A 17,424-nucleotide genomic window follows, 5' to 3' on the forward strand; every position below is an offset into this window, starting at 1 on the left:
GAAATTACCAGCATTTCACAAAACTTGTAATTAAGTTTTTGCTCACAAGTTGGTGTGGGCCAGTCTGTGTCCTCTCACGGGCCGCAAATGGCCCGCGGGCCGCCTATTGGGGAACCCTGGTTTATCACATTGACACAGTTCAAATTATTAGCAAGTTCCCGAATCGCTTCCTGGGCATCAATCCTGAAAGGCTCAGAGACCAAGAAGCGGACAACAATGAACCCTCATTCATTTATGACTAGAAAGTTGAATTTATTGAATTCTTGAAGTTCTTGGCGTTTGCTGTATGTTGAAAAATATTTAATTGTTCATAAATATGCCATTGGGCTAACATTGTCTTTACCTCAAAGTTGTTTGTGGGGGGGGGGGGGTGCTTAATTGTACAATGATGGTAAATTTATAGTAAATGGAGCCTTATCTGCATTACTATATAGTACTTCCACAGTATACATTGTAAATTTACGGTAAATTACTGTCAACTTGTACATTCCTGTCACAGTACACACTCTAAAAGTACAGTACAGTAATGATGGACAGCAAAAGGTTGTTATTCCCCAGTAATGTACTGTAATATCACAGTCATTGCGTTGTCATTGAAGCTGTAAAGTTACAGTACACAGTTGTGTTTTTACAACAATACATTGTAATATCACAGACATGAAATTACAGTAAATAGCTGTGAGTATATTTCACAGTACATTGCTGTAATCCTTACTGTGAAAGTCATGCAAAATTTATCCAATTATTTATTGTAAATTCACAGTGAAAAATGCTGCAGTGTTGGTTATTAAATAGTAGCGAATCATTTGTGAAACCAGTAATCATTTGTTTAGTTTTTTCAATAAATACAACTGTGGTGAAACAGGGACTGTGATGAATATTTAAGTGGTAGTTTCTTTTAACCCATCAAACCTTACCATTCCACCCCCCTTGGAAAAACAATGGTTTAGTCCCATTTGCTCAGAATTGTAGAAGTGAAATCATACAAGTCTTTCAAGAACAATTTCAAAAAGAGGCAAATAGTAACATCTTTCTTCACTACACATCATTCTTTTTACTGTCAAATTGAGAATGTCACACTTGAAATTTTAACTCTGCCATTCGTAAAAATGATTTATAACAATGATTTGGGGGGGGGGATAATATTGTTGCAAAATATAATAATCTATTGATTCCTACATGCCATATGATCCTAAATGTGGACTAAATATATACACAAAAGCTAAGTAATCCATCTTTTCTTAATGTATCATTTGCATTATTTTTATACTAAAGATGGAAAAATCTTGGATCATGGTGCTGCCCATCCTGATGGTCCTGTTCAGTCTCCTCATCATGTACGTGAGACCAAGGTTGATAGGGCCCTATAATTTCCACGATCGTGGAATCGCGGACAGAATCGTGGAATGGGGCAATAAAAACGGAGTTAATTTTTCATGCGGAATATCGCGGAAATGCTGTTTTCATCAGACAGAGGAAAATAAACCTGGGGAATCGTTCCCAAGAGTCGCTAATCAGTGTGACACAACCCCTGCCCCCCCCCCCCGTCCCTTTCCAAACAAGATGCTAACATGGCGCTGTCCCCGTCTGCTAAAAAGCTACGTAATATGACACTAACGCCTAAATACAGAGCTGAGCAGTACCCCGGTGACCTCTGTGTCAGGTGATGTGCTCAACACTCTGCTGACTGGAAGCGGAAAAATACGTGTGATGACCACCTGTTGTCCAAAAGTCATCCATCCATCGTCATCTTCCGCTGATTCATACATTAAGGGTCGGGGGGGGGGCTGGAGCCTATCCCAGCATCTAAGGGCGAGAGGCGGGGTTCACCCTGGTCAGGTCGGCAGTCCATCACAGGGCCAACACATAGAGACAGACAACCATTCACACACACATTCATTCTCAATTTAGAGTATCAATCAGCCTCGTCACCAATTGCATGGTTTTGGACTGTAGGAAGAAGCCGGAGTACCAGAGAGAACATGCAAACATGCCCGAGCCGGGACTCGAAGCCAGAACCTTCCTGCTGTGAGGTCACAGTGCTGACCACTGCATCACCATGCAGCCCCAAAAGTCATATAAAAGACAAAAAAAGCATCGCGCTAACACGAGCCAGCAGAAAACGATGATGATAATGATGATGATGATAATGATGATGATGATGATGATGATGCAGCAATAAAGTATTGAGGAAAAGTGCAGTATCGTGTTACCTCAATGAATGTAAGGTCATTTCTATTTAATTAGCGTGCGTTTTATTCATAAATGTTATTTAAACACAGTTTTGTGGTAAAATATAAGTAAAAGGTGGAAAATGGAATTTCATAAAATTAAAATGGACAAAACGGAATTTGGGGAAAAAAAAAAAACGAACTGAAGGTAGTGTTGGTGGGGCAGGTCTCATCAGGAGAGTAATATAAGTTAGGGATAGGAAAGGAATTCTTTTATTGCCATATATTTATGCAAAACATCATGGAACTTTACTTAGCATTACATGATTTACATGACCATATTTGTGTTTTTTGACTAAAATACAGTGCAATAGAAGAAGATGGTGAAGACAAGCATGACAGTATAAGACAAACAGTTCATGAGGGATGAGATACATAAGAATAAATTAAAGCCTCCTCGCGCCCGCGGCCAGGTGGCCAATGGCGGCCCGAATCCAACGATGTAATTGGCAAATTCCTGGGCCTTCTAGTTTAGGAGATAGAGGCGTCAGCATGAGAGCAGAGCTGAGAGCAGAGCTGAGAGCAGAGCTGAGAGCTGGCCCTTTAAGAGCCCCTCCCTCGCTGCTCTCTGCTGTCTGTGTCAGAGTGGAGAGAGAGGAGGATTTTGACATTTTTAGTGGGTCAAAATCAAATAGCTCTGCATATGTTGGGCAAAAGTGGAACGTAGTACCATATTTTTTTAGGGATTTTTGTGAGGAATACAGTGGTGTGTTTTTTGAAGCTGTGGGAGTTTTAGTTTCCATGTGAGAAGCGAGTGTTTGAGAGTATGTACCATGAGAGGAGACAGGTTCCCCACTGGTTTCCAGTGGAAGGTGAAGTCGCTCACTTTGCCGAGGAGCGAGTATTTCCGGCAACGTTTCTTTCCACCATTTCACCATGGATATTCAAAGAACTATTTAGTTTTACCTGCCGTGGAAGGCCGAAATACGTCGGGAAAGTAAACGCCGTTGTATGTGGGTTAACAGCACCATCTAGAGGCGAGCTCGGCTCGGTGAATTTCACCACTCGGTGAATCGAGCTCCCCCAGGGGCTCCGTCTGGATAATTGCCGCTTCCAGCGGTATTTTCGGATGACGAGTTTAACGACCTGCTAGCTAGGATCGGTGACAGGATTTCACGAATGGACACCAACTTATTCAACCGCTTCTTGTAATTTTGACACGTAGTGTCATATAGAACCAGGTTCCCACACATAGTCACAATCAACTTTTCCTCCATCTTGCGACACAGTCAGCCGTGACGTCGGGACATTCTCAACGCTGATTGGCTGTCTTGACGCGAATTTGTCGCCAAAGTTGAATATTTTCAACTTGCGCGAATGGCGGAATTTCGCCTCGTGAATTTGCCTCATTCGCACCGCCCGACTGAAAATTCGTGTTTGGTGTGAACACACAGTAAGGGGTCGGCCAAGATTTTCCTTGCCCTTCTCAGAGCCCTGGTGACATGGAGGGACTTGAGGGAAGACAGGGGAGTGCCAATCGCTCTCTCCACTTGGCGAATCAGCCACAGCAACTTGGCCGTGTCTCTGGACGCTGCAACAGGGAACCATGTGATGATGGAGTGGGTGAGGATGGGTTCTATGATGGTAGTGTAGAATTCAATCACAAAAAGCCTCTGCAGCCTTAATTTCTTCAGCTGCCCGAGGAAGTGCATCCTTTTATGGACTTTCTTTGTGATATCGTCAGAGAATGGCAAAATAACATGGCGCTCATCATGATTCAGTGAGCAGGGAAATATGGCCGTTCAAAGAAGGACTTCAAACCAACAGTGAGTTAAAAATACAAATGCAAAGTCCATGCACACAGTCTCACACTGTCCAACATGTGCAAATGAAGTAAATGTAGATGTGCTCTTCATCTGTTTTTTTTTAATCATTTCTTTATTTTGATTGAATTTGTTCAGTTCTTGTTACCTTTATTGTTTTATCAATGGTTCAAAAAATGAGGTTTTTGAAGCTGAATTGCTATGTAAAATTATATCACTGTTTGAAAGAATGTTTCCTGTCAAAGTGTCCATTTCTGCCAGTTATAAAGGAAACTATGATATAATCCTTTGCTAAAAATGTATTTGTACACCTGTGCACCCCCTTTGGTAATAATAACAATGTTAAACTACCACACTAAAGACAACAATGATGAAAACAGGCACGTTGAAATAAAACAAATGGGATTCACAGACTAAATTCAGTCTTTCTACACTGTGAAAAGAGAAGACTAAGACATTTACTGCAACATGTGATGAATAAAGAGTTGTTTCTTAATGCAAAAAAGATTTGGGGTTGAAAATACAATTAAGCTGCTTCATTTCAGAGCTTAAGTGGAGGCGGGCCATATTTGACCCTTAAGACTGCCACTTTATGCCGGAAGTTAAGACCACACAAGGGTTAAACCAGCTAGAACCAGAACTCCAAACCATCGTATGGAGTTATTTTATGTTCTGGTTTGCTTGTGTATGGATCAGTTAGGAGTCCATCTCCTGTACTGACAAAACCCTTGAGAGAACCGCCTTGTTCCTGACATGTTGATGTTCTTCTTTCACTCACATCTTCAGTGCATTTCTTCAGAGAAGTTTTTGTTTGCAGGGTTCATTTCTCACTTTCTCAGATTTCGATGGAGAAGTTCATTCCGGTCATAATTCCATAACCCCCTCCCAAACAGGAAGTAACTTCAGGAAGGAGGTGGGGTTTCAAAATTTTAAATGTTGGTTCCTGGCGGAGGTGTGAACTCATCCCAGAAATCTCATCTCAAGTTTATCAGGTGCCGATCCACCAATAGACTGTCCAACTTTCCTTGTCCCGTGTCTCTCCACAGCAGAAGATGAAAGTTCAATTTTCCTGTTGATGTTCTTCTTTCACTCACATCTTCAGTGCATTTCTTCAGAGAAGTTTTTGTTTGCAGGGTTCATTTCTCACTTTCTCAGATTTCGTTGGAGCAGTTCATTCCGGTCAGCATCTTATTGATCTTCTCGTCATTCTTCAATATGTTGCACTTTGTAACGCAGATCTTGTCCTGCTGCTCTTTGATCAGCTGCTCCAGCTCAGCTAGTTCTGCCTGAAGAGGCTCCATTGCCTCATCAGTCACTCTTTGCTCCTGCTGAAGGGCCTCTGTATATTTCTTGTTCTCCCGCTGCCAGGTGTGCAGTTCTGCTTGCATGGCCTCCATATCCTCTTGGAGGTGGTCCATGATCTCGCGCAGAGGCAGGATGCTGCAGCACACCGTCTGGATGGATGAGAGGAGCTGCTCCATCTCCTGGATAAACAGGTCCTGCTCTTTCTTCTGGGCTTCCTCAGACACCAGGCTCTGGTCTTCAGATGTGGTGGAGGATTGTGATGACTGGTGGTCATTCTTGGTCTCAAGGACCTTCTTCTCAAAGCCACCATGTTTCGGTCCACTGCTGAGCTTGTGAGCAGGTTCCAAGTGCTTCTCAGGAGCATCTGTGGGTGAAGAGACTGCATCTTCCACAATAAACTGCTCATCATCATCCTCCTTAACCTCAGATGGCTGCTTTCCATCCATAATGCCTGCCTTTGAGGGCTTGGCACTAGACTGCCTCTCAGCTGGGGTCCCACCGGTGGCAGTGTCCTGTGGCTTGACTCGTGGGGGTTCTTGGCGAGCGCTGCTGGGCCGAGGCATTCGCCTGGTGCTGGAGGCCCTGATAGATGGCACCGTGGACCCTGCGGCGTCTCCATTTTCCTGAGGGACAGGTCCCTGGGCCACCTGAGCCTCTCTGTCTCCCTTACTGTCAGGATTATCATGACATGCAAACTTGGATCTCCTTTGTTGTCCTTTGGCAGATGAAGGCCGAGGTATACCAGCTGGAGTACCAGATGCTGGCACAGGTTTTGCTGGATTCCTGGACACTTCAGGGTTGGCACTTTGCTGTGGCTCCTCTGATACTCTGGCCTTTCTTCTGGCAATCTCCATTTGTCCGTTCCTTTCTTCTCCTTCTTTCAGTCGCTTGGACTCTTCTTTTCGCTTTTCCCTGTGTCTTTCACGGTCTCTCTCTCTTGTCTTTTCTCTATCTTTGTCTCTCCTTTGGTCCTTTCCCATCTCTCGATCCCTCTCTCTATCCTTCTCCCTGTCTCTGTCTTTTACACGTTCCCTGTCACGGCACTTGTCTTCAGTGGGGTCCTTTTGTCTGCGGTGGTGCCTGTCAGAGGGTTCCCTTTCATGGTGGTGCTCTTTCTCCCTGTCTCTGCGTTGGCTCTCAGGCTTTTCAGGGTTGTCTTTTTGCTGTGGCTCCGATACCCTGGCCTTGCTTCTACCACTCTCCATTCGTCCGTTCCTCTCTTTCTTCTCCTTCTGTCGATTGGACTCTTCTTCTTTTCGCTTTTCCCTGTCTCTTTCATGGTCTCTCTCTCTTGTCTTTTCTCGGTCTTTGTCTCTCCTTTGGTCCTTTTCTGTCTCTCGATCCCTCTCTCTATCCTTCTCCCTGTCTCTGTCATTAACACGTCCCTTGTCTTTATCTTGCTCTTTCTCCCTGTCACGTCGGCTTTCAAGCTTTTCAGGGTTGGCTTTGGACTGTGGCTCCACTGACACTCTGGCCTTGCTTCTGCCACTCTCAATACGTCCATTCCTCCCTTCCCCCTCCTTTAGTCGCTTTGACTCTTCTTCTTTTGGCTTTTCCCTGTCTCTTTCTCGGTCTTGTTGAGAATCTCTCTTTCTTGTCTTTTCTCTGTCTTTGTCTCTCCTTTGGTCCTTTTCTGTCTCTCGATCCCTTTCTCTATCCTTCTCCCTGTCAGAGCGCTCCCTTTCATGGCGGTGGTGCTTGTCAGAGCGCTCCCTTTCATGGCGGTGCTCTTTCTCCCTGTCTCTATGCCGGCTCTCGAGCTCTCTGGGCTGATGGAGGTCTTTGTGGTCTCCATTCCCAGTGGCCTCTGCCGACTTTCTCCTCTCCTGTCTTTCCAGGTGACGTTCACGTCCTTCTCTGTTCTCCTTGTCCTTTGCCCTGGATGTGCTGGCCTTGGTCTTCATGTCCAACTTTTCCCCTGCAAGCACTCGCTTCACTGCCTCCTCGCTGGACAGCTTGTTGAGGCAGCACTTGGCAATAGCCTGCAGCATCTCATTTGTTCTCTCGGGCTGAAGGCCGGCCACGATGCGTGATGGCTTTGCAGTGAGGGGCTCGCCGCTAACCAGCATCACCACATCTATCGCTTTCTGAAGGAAGGCGATCTTTGTGTCTTTTTCCGTTACATTATCAGACTTCATTTCGTTCTCGTCATACAGTCCTTTCATGAAAGCAGTGGTCTTGATGACCTCACTGAAGATGTCATGAAGATATCGAAATGGAGGCCTGCTTAGTAATTTTTCCGTGAGAGGCGGTTTCTTAATCACTTTACCCAGCGTGTCCTGTGTCGTTTTAATTACTGCCTCATTCATGGCAACGGTTTAGGTAACGCTCAGTTGATAAAAGACAAAATTGGTGCAGACCAACAATAACTTGATGGACCTGTCAGCAGGTTGTTATGGAGATCTGTTGGTTAAATCTTGAGATGCACACAACACCTTATACACCAGAGGAGTCATTCCAGTCTGACACTGAGGAGTCAGTCAACCTCTGAGGTGATGACAGAATGCCGTCCATGACGGTAGGAGAGGAGATGAACCAGTCATGATGACTGAGTTGATATTCAGGATGACTGAGATTACCAAGAGGGAAGGTTTACACTTCCACAGAACCACAGAACACAGAACCAGCGCTTCTCAGCTGAGGGACTGAGGGAACTTGAAATGAGGGATGAATTCCTGAGTTCACAGTGATTGTAGCTATTAAAGTGGTGCAGTCCGGAGACAGACATCGTCTGAGTCTTCGCACCTACTAAACTAACGGTGCTCCAGTATCCATCCTTCATCTCAAGACTCAGCTGGCAATAAGATAGTTTCTACCTCTATTAGAAGTAAAGTTTATTTTTTTGGTATCTGAAATGGAGACCTCCTTTTTAGAGCACCTCCTTTGCATTTCACGTTGACAGTATTCATCATGTTTCAGATTTTTCACCTCATGATTTGAATTACTTCAAGCTCTTTGATAGTCAGGTGTCTTACGGTGGTGGATGGTTAGACTAACACTGACAGACTGTACATTTTTAACTCGACATAGTGTTAATCCCAGTGGACAATGTGCACCTTATCGGTAGTATCGTAAACACTAGTTAAATGTACATTTAACACCACAAAATGTTACTTGTACACAGGTGCAGCGTTGAATAGACAACTCTGCTGGTGTCACTAGTGAACTTTGAACACTAATCTAGTGTTCTTGTCATCTATTGTGGTGTAAATTTTTTACACTGAAAGAGTTTGTTTGGTAACACTGTCACAATGTTAACACTTTCAAAAATGTTAACACTGTTTTTTATGTGTTAATTTCAATTCGGAGGGTGTTAAATTTGTGTTTTCAAATTTGCAGTGCAGAGGGGAGAAGAGTGTCCTGTCCTTCCTGTCTGGCTCTGGGGAAGACAGACATTTACTCTCACTGTTCTGGATCAGATACCACAGAAGAAAGTAGCCATGATGTTGTTAGAAGGTTGAGACACGTTGATGTGATTTACTGTGAGAAATTACCAGCATTTCACAAAACTTGTAATTAAGTTCCCCTGTAATATCCCAATGAATACCTGTGGAAACTACAGTATCCTTGGATTTTACAGCTTTTAACTCTTATTTACAGTAAGATCCTGTTATCAAAACCCCCCTGTTATATCACAACAAGGTCTGTAATATCACAGCAACAAAATGAAAGGATTTCACAGCATTCAACAGTATTATCACAGTGAAATATTGTATAGAAATATGCCCTGGAAAGTCACATGACATAAGCGACATTGACACTTTTTTTGAACTGAAGGCGCCGTTTCCCTCTTCTCTTTGGGCTGAATGGAGAAGGTGAGCAGCATGCATGACTCTGTTTGCAGCACTTCCACCCTTGTTTTATCATTTTAATATGATAATAATGTTTACTTTCAAATGAACGTTTATCGCAGGGTTCCCCAATTAGATTTCACCAAGGGCCAAATTCTGACCTGGGCACCAAGCTGAGGGCCACAGCACCCGAGGGCCACAGCACCCGCGGGGCACGCGGTGGCAGGGTGGGGGGCGCCACCGCACCCCCACTCCAGTGACAGTGCAGATACCAACGTTGAAACTGCACTTATAGTGCATTCTAACATTATTTTTAGTTGTGCCCTGGGATTCAGGAATACTGTTTGTGAGGGTCACACAAAGACAAATTGCACTCTGGAAACAAAAGTTGAGAACCAACCATTTACTCAAAATGAATATTTGGTTCTTGCAGTCTGCTTGGAAAGTTGCCAGATTTACAATTTTTTTTTCCCCCCCCAAAAGATCCTTTTTGCTCACAAGTTGGTGTGGGCCAGTCTGTGTCCTCTCACGGGCTGCAAATGGCCCGCGGGCCGCCTATTGGGGAACCCTGGTTTATCACATTGACACAGTTCAAATTATTAGCAAGTTCCCGAATCGCTTCCTGGGCATCAATCCTGAAAGGCTCAGAGACCAAGAAGCGGACAACAATGAACCCTCATTCATTTATGACTAGAAAGTTGAATTTATTGAATTCTTGAAGTTCTTGGCGTTTGCTGTATGTTGAAAAATATTTAATTGTTCATAAATATGCCATTGGGCTAACATTGTCTTTACCTCAAAGTTGTTTGTTGGGGGGGGGGGTGCTTAATTGTACAATGATGGTAAATTTATAGTAAATGGAGCCTTATCTGCATTACTATATAGTACTTCCACAGTTTACATTGTAAATTTACGGTAAATTACTGTCAACTTGTACATTCCTGTCACAGTACACACTCTAAAAGTACAGTACAGTAATGATGTACAGCAAAAGGTTGTTATTCCCCAGTAATGTACTGTAATATCACAGTCATTGCGTTGTCATTGAAGCTGTAAAGTTACAGTACACAGTTACAATTATTTATTGTAAATTCACAGTGAAAAATGTTGCAGTGTTGGTTATTAAATAGTAGCGAATCATTTGTGAAACCAGTAATCATTTGTTTCGTTTTGTCAATAAATACAACTGTGGTGAAACAGGGACTGTGATGAATATTTAAGTGGTAGTTTCTTTTAACCCATCAAACCTGACCATTCCACCCCCCTTGGAAAAACAATGGTTTAGTCCCATTTGCTCAGAATTGTAGAAGTGAAATCATACAAGTCTTTCAAGAACAATTTCAAAAAGAGGCAAATAGTAACATCTTTCTTCACTACACATCATTCTTTTTACTGTCAAATTGAGAATGTCACACTTGAAATTTTAACTCTGCCATTCGTAAAAATGATTTATAACAATGATTTGGGGGGGGGGATAATATTGTTGCAAAATATTATAATCTATTGATTCCTACATGCCGTATGATCCTAAATGTGGACTAAATATATACACAAAAGCTAAGTAATCCATCTTTTCTTAATGTATCATTTGCAATATTTTTATACTAAAGATGGAAAAATCTTGGATCATGGTGCTGCCCATCCTGATGGTCCTGTTCAGTCTCCTCATCATGTACGTGAGACCAAGGTTGATAGGGCCCTATAATTTCCGCGATCGTGGAATTGCGGACAGAATCGTGGAATGGGGCAATAAAAACGGAGTTAATTTTTAATGCGGAATATCGCGGAAATGCTGTTTTCATAAGACAGAGGAAAATAAACCTGGGGAATCGTTCCCAAGAGTCGCTAATCAGTGTGACACAACCCCTGCCCCCCCCCCCGTCCCTTTCCAAACAAGATGCGAACATGGCGCTGTCCCCGTCTGCTAAAAAGCTACGTAATATGACACTAACGCCTAAATACAGAGCTGAGCAGTACCCCGGTGACCTCTGTGTCAGGTGATGTGCTCAACACTCTGCTGACTGGAAGCGGAAAAATACGTGTGATGACCACCTGTTGTCCAAAAGTCATCCATCCATCGTCATCTTCCGCAAATTCCTATATTAAGGGTCGCGGGTCGCAATTTAGAGAACCAAATCAGCCTAGTCACCAATTGCATGGTTTTGGACTGTAGGAAGAAGCCGGAGTACCAGAGAGAACATGCAAACATGCCCGAGCCGGGACTCAAACCCGGAACCTTCCTGCTGTGAGGTCACAGTGCTGACCACTGCACCACCATGCAGCCCCAAAAGTCATATAAAAGACAAAAAAAGCATCGCGCTAACACGAGCCAGCAGAAAACGATGATGATGATGATGATGATGATGATGATGATGCAACAATAAAGTATTGAGGAAAAGTGCAGTATCGTGTTACCTCAATGAATGTAAGGTCATTTCTATTTAATTAGCGTGCGTTTTATTCATAAATGTTATTTAAACACAGTTTTGTGGTAAAATATAAGTAAAAGGTGAAAAATGGAATTTCATAAAATTAAAATGGACAAAACGGAATTTGGGGAAAAAAAAAAAACGAACTGAAGGTAGTGTTGGTGGGGCAGGTCTCATCAGGAGAGTAATATGAGTTAGGGATAGGAAAGGAATTCTTTTATTGCCATATATTTATGCAAAACATCATGGAACTTTACTTAGCATTACATGATTTACATGACCATATTTGTGTTTTTGACTAAAATACAGTGCAATAGAAGAAGATGGTGAAGACAAGCATGACAGTATATGACAAACAGTTCATGAGGGATGAGATACATAAGAATAAATTAAAGCCTCCTCGCGCCCGCGGCCAGGTGGCCAATGGCGGCCCGAATCCAACGGTGTAATTGGCAAATTCCTGGGCCTTGTAGTTTAGGAGATAGAGGCGTCAGCATGAGAGCAGAGCTGAGAGCAGAGCTGAGAGCAGAGCTGAGAGCTGGCCCTTTAAGAGCCCCTCCCTCGCTGCTCTCTGCTGTCTGTGTCAGAGTGGAGACAGAGGAGGATTTGGACATTTTTAGCGGGTCAAAATCAAATAGCTCTGCATATGTTGGGCAAAAGTGGAACGTAGTACCATATATTTTTAGGGATTTTTGTCAGGAATACAGTGGTGTGTTTTTTGAAGCTGTGGGAGTTCTAGTTTCCACGTGAGAAGCGAGTGTTTGAGAGTATGTACCATGAGAGGAGACAGGTTCCCCACTGGTTTCCAGTGGAAGGTGAAGTCGCTCACTTGGCCGAGTAGCGAGTATTTCCGGCAACGTTTCTTTCCACCATTTCACCATGGATATTCAAAGAACTGTTTAGTTTTACCTGCCGTGGAAGGCCGAAATACGTCGGAAAACTAAACGCCGTCGTATGTGGGTTAACAGCACCATCTAGAGGCGAGCTCGGCTCGGTGAATTTCACCACTCGGTGAATCGAGCTCCCCCAGGGGCTCCGTCTGGATAATTGCCGCTTCCAGCGGTATTTTCGGATGACGAGTTTAACGACCTGCTAGCTAGGATCGGTGACAGGATTTCACGAATGGACACCAACTTATTCAACCGCTTCTTGTAATTTTGACACATAGTGTCATATAGAACCAGGTTCCCACACATAGTCACAATCAACTTTTCCTCCATCTTGCGACACAGTCAGCCGTGACGTCGGGACATTCTCCACGCTGATTGGCTGTCTTGACGCGAATTTGTCGCCAAAGTTGAATATTTTCAACTTGCGCGAATGGTGGAATTTCGCCTCGTGAATTTGCCTCATTCGCACCGCCCGACTGAAAATTCGTGTTTGGTGTGAACACACAGTAAGGGGTCGGCCAAGATTTTCCTTGCCCTTCTCAGAGCCCTGGTGACATGGAGGGACTTGAGGGAAGACAGGGGAGTGCCAGTCGCTCTCCACTTGGCGAATCAGCCACAGCAACTTGGCCGTGTCTCTGGACGCTGCAACAGGGAACCATGTGATGATGGAGTGGGTGAGGATGGGTTCTATGATGGTAGTGTAGAATTCAATCACAAAAAGCCTCTGCAGCCTTAATTTCTTCAGCTGCCGGAGGAAGTGCATCCTTTTATGGACTTTCTTTGTGATATCGTCAGAGAATGGCAAAATGACATGGCGCTCATCATGATTCAGTGAGCAGGGAAATATGGCCGTTCAAAGAAGGACTTCAAACCAACAGTGAGTTAAAAATACAAATGCAAAGTCCATGCACAAAGTCTCACACTGTCCAACATGTGCAAATGAAGTAAATGTAGATGCGCTCTTCATCTGTTTTTTTTAATCATTTCTTTATTTTGATTGAATTTGTTCAGTTCTTGTTACCTTTATTGTTTTATCAATGGTTAAAAAAATGAGGTTTTTGAAGCTGAATTGCTATGTAAGATTATATCAATGTTTGAAAGAATGTTTCCTGTCAAAGAGTCCATTTCTGCCAGTTATAAAGGAAACTATGATATAATCCTTTGCTAAAAATGTATTTGTACACCTGTGCACCCCCTTTAGTAATAATAACAATGTTAAACTACCACACTAAAGACAACAATGATGAAAACAGGCACGTTGAAATAAAACAAAAGGGATTCACAGACTAAATTCAGTCTTTCTACACTGTGAAAAGAGAAGACTAAGACATTTACTGCAACATGTGATGAATAAAGAGTTGTTTCTTAATGCAAAAAAGATTTGGGGTTGAAAATACAATTAAGCTGCTTCATTTCAGAGCTTAAGTGGAGGCGGGCCATATTTGACCCTTAAGACTGCCACTTTATGCCGGAGGTTAAACCAGCTAGAACCAGAACTCCAAACCATTGTATGGAGTTATTTTATGTTCTGGTTTGGTTGTGTATGGATCAGTTAGGAGTCCATCTCCTGTACTGACAAAACCCTTGAGAGAACCGCCTTGTTCCAGACATGTTTATGTTCTTCTTTCACTCACATCTTCAGTGCATTTCATCAGAGAAGTTTTTCTTTGCAGGGTTCATTTCTCACTTTCTCAGATTTCGATGGAGAAGTTCATTCATTTTGTCATAATTCCATAACCCCCTCCCAAACAGGAAGTAACTTCAGGAAGGAGGTGGGGTTTCAAAATTTTAAATGTTGGTTCCTGGCGGAGGTGTGAACTCATCCCAGAAATCTCATCTCAAGTGTATCAGGTGCCGATCCACCAATAGACTGTCCAACTTTCCTTGTCCCGTGTCTCTCCACAGCAGAAGATGAAAGTTCAATTTTCCTGTTGATGTTCTTCTTTCACTCACATCTTCAGTGCATTTCTTCAGAGAAGTTTTTGTTTGCAGGGTTCATTTCTCACTTTCTCATATTTCGTTGGAGCAGTTCATTCCGGTCAGCATCTTATTGATCTTCTCGTCATTCTTCAATATGTTGCACTTTGTAACGCAGATCTTGTCCTGCTGCTCTTTGATCAGCTGCTCCAGCTCAGCTAGTTCTGCCTGAAGAGGCTCCATTGCCTCATCAGTCACTCTTTGCTCCTGCTGAAGGGCCTCTGTATATTTCTTGTTCTCCCGCTGCCAGGTGTGCAGTTCTGCTTGCATGGCCTCCATATCCTCTTGGAGGTGGTCCATGATCTCGCGCAGAGGCAGGATGCTGCAGCACACCGTCTGGATGGATGAGAGGAGCTGCTCCATCTCCTGGATAAACAGGTCCTGCTCTTTCTTCTGGGCTTCCTCAGACACCAGGCTCTGGTCTTCAGATGTGGTGGAGGATTGTGATGACTGGTGGTCATTCTTGGTCTCAAGGACCTTCTTCTCAAAGCCACCATGTTTCTGTCCACTGCTGAGCTTGTGAGCAGGTTCCAAGTGCTTCTCAGGAGCATCTGTGGGTGAAGAGACTGCATCTTCCACAATAAACTGCTCATCATCATCCTCCTTAACCTCAGATGGCTGCTTTCCATCCATAATGCCTGCCTTTGAGGGCTTGGCACTAGACTGCCTCTCAGCTGGGGTCCCACCGGTGGCAGTGTCCTGTGGCTTGACTCGTGGGGGTGCTGGGCGAGCGCTGCTGGGCCGAGGCATTCGCCTGGTGCTGGAGGCCCTGATAGATGGCACCGTGGACCCTGCGGCGTCTCCATTTTCCTGAGGGACAGGTCCCTGGGCCACCTGAGCCTCTCCGTCTCCCTTACTGTCAGGATCATCATGACCTGCAAACTTGGATCTCCTTTGTTGTCCTCTGGCAGATGAAGGCCGAGGTATACCAGCTGGAGTACCAGATGCTGGGACAGGTTTTGCTGGTTTCCTGGACACTTCAGAGTTGGCACTTTGCTGTGGCTCCTCTGATACTCTGGACTTTCTTCTGGCAATCTCCATTTGTCCGTTCCTTTCTTCTCCTTCTTGCAGTCGCTTGGACTCTTCTTCTTTTCGCTTTTCCCTGTGTCTTTCACGGTCTGTCTCTCTTGTCTTTTCTCTGTCTTTGTCTTTCCTTTGGTCCTTTTCTATCTCTCGATCCCTCTGTCTATCCTTCTCCCTGTCTCTTTCTTTTACACGTTCCCTGTCACGGCACTTGTCTTCAGTGTGGTCCTGTTGTCTGCGGTGGTGCCTGTCAGAGGGTTCCCTTTCATGGTGGTGCTCTTTCTCCCTGTCTCTGCGTTGGCTCTCAGGCTTTTCAGGGTTGTCTTTTTGCTGTGGCTCCGATACCCTGGCCTTGCTTCTGCCACTCTCCATTCGTCCGTTCCTCTCTGCCTTCTCTTTCTGTCGATTGGACTCTTTTTCTTTTCGCTTTTCCCTGTCTCTTTCATGGTCTCTCTCTCTTGTCTTTTCTCGGTCTTTGTCTCTCCTTTGGCCCTTTTCTGTCTCTCGATCCCTCTCTCTATCCTTTTCCCTGTCTCTGTCATTTACACGTCCTTTGTCTTTATCTTGCTCTTTCTCCCTGTCACGTCGGCTTTCAAGCTTTTCAGGGTTGGCTTTGGACTGTGGCTCCACTGACACTCTGGCCTTGCTTCTGCCACTCTCCATACGTTTGTTCCTTTCTTCTCCCTCCTTTGGTCGCTTTGACTCTTCTTCTTTTGGCTTTTCCCTGTCTCTTTCTCGGTCTTGTTGAGAATCTCTCTTTCTTGTCTTTTCTCTGTCTTTGTCTCTCCTTTGGTCCTTTTCTGTCTCTCGATCCCTTTCTCTATCCCTCTCCCTGTCAGAGCGCTCCCTTTCATGGCGGTGGTGCTTCTCCCTGTCTCTATGCCGGCTCTCAAGCTCTCTGGGCTGATGGAGGTCTTTGTGGTCTCCATTCCCAGTGCCCTCTGCTGACTTTCTCCTCTCCTGTCTATCCAGGTGACGTTCACGTCCTTCTCTGTTCTCCTTGTCCTTTGCCCTGGATGTGCTGGCCTTGGTCTTCATGTCCAACTTTTCCCCTGCAAGCACTCGCTTCACTGCCTCCTCGCTGGACAGCTTGTTGAGGCAGCACTTGGCAATAGCCTGCAGCATCTCATTTGTTCTCTCGGGCTGAAGGCCGGCCACGATGCGTGATGGCTTTGCAGTGAGGGGCTCCCCGCTAACCAGCATCACCACATCTATCGCTTTCTGAAGGAAGGCGATCTTTGTGTCTTTTTCCGTTACATTATCAGACTTCATTTCGTTCTCGTCATACAGTCCTTTCATGAAACCAGTGGTCTTGATGACCTCACTGAAGATATCATGTAGATATCGAAATGGAGGCCTGCTTAGTAATTTTTCCGTGAGAGGCGGTTTCTTAATCACTTCACCGAGCGTGTCCTGTGTCGTTTTAATTACTGCCTCATTCATGGTAACGGTTTAGGTAACGCTCAGTTGATAAAAGACAAAACTGGTGCAGACCAACAATAACTTGATGGACCTGTCAGCAGGTTGTTATGGAGATCTGTTGGTTAAATCTTGAGATGCACACAACACCTTATACACCAGAGGAGTCATTCCAGTCTGACACTGAGGACTCAGTCAACCTCTGAGGTGATGACAGAATGCCGTCCATGACTGTAGGAGAGGAGATGAACCAGTCATGATGACTGAGTTGATATTCAGGATGACTGAGATTACCAAGAGGGAAGGTTTACACTTCCACAGAACCACAGAACACAGAACCAGCGCTTCTCAGCTGAGGGACTGAGGGAACTTGAAATGAGGGATGAATTCCTGAGTTCACAGTGATTGTAGCTATTAAATTGGTGCAGGCCGGAGACATTCGGGTGTTGAAACATCCGTTTGAGTCTTCGCACCTACTAAAATACTAAACTAACGGTGCCCCAGTATCCATCCTTCATCTCAAGACTCAGCTGGCAACCAGGATTCTTGATAACTTTGATGTTTTGTGACATCATCACGTAACGTATGTCGCCTTT

The 17,424-nt window shown here is 44.4% G+C and overlaps 2 pseudogenes; both read right to left on the reverse strand.

Annotated features, from left to right (window-relative positions):
• Positions 1-4,149: 4,149 nt before the first annotated feature.
• On the reverse strand, positions 4,150-7,970 carry LOC147267736 (TRAF3-interacting protein 1 pseudogene; annotated as a pseudogene).
• Positions 7,971-13,292: 5,322 nt separating this feature from the next.
• LOC147267737 (TRAF3-interacting protein 1 pseudogene) lies at positions 13,293-17,191 on the reverse strand (annotated as a pseudogene).
• Between the last annotated feature and the right edge of the window lie 233 nt (positions 17,192-17,424).

The sequence above is a fragment of the Aulostomus chinensis genome, chromosome 3 (genome assembly GCF_037954235.1).
Source record: "Aulostomus chinensis isolate RoL2024-O1b breed Wild chromosome 3, RoL_Achi_v1.0, whole genome shotgun sequence".
NCBI classification, from domain to species: Eukaryota; Metazoa; Chordata; class Actinopteri; order Syngnathiformes; family Aulostomidae; genus Aulostomus; species Aulostomus chinensis.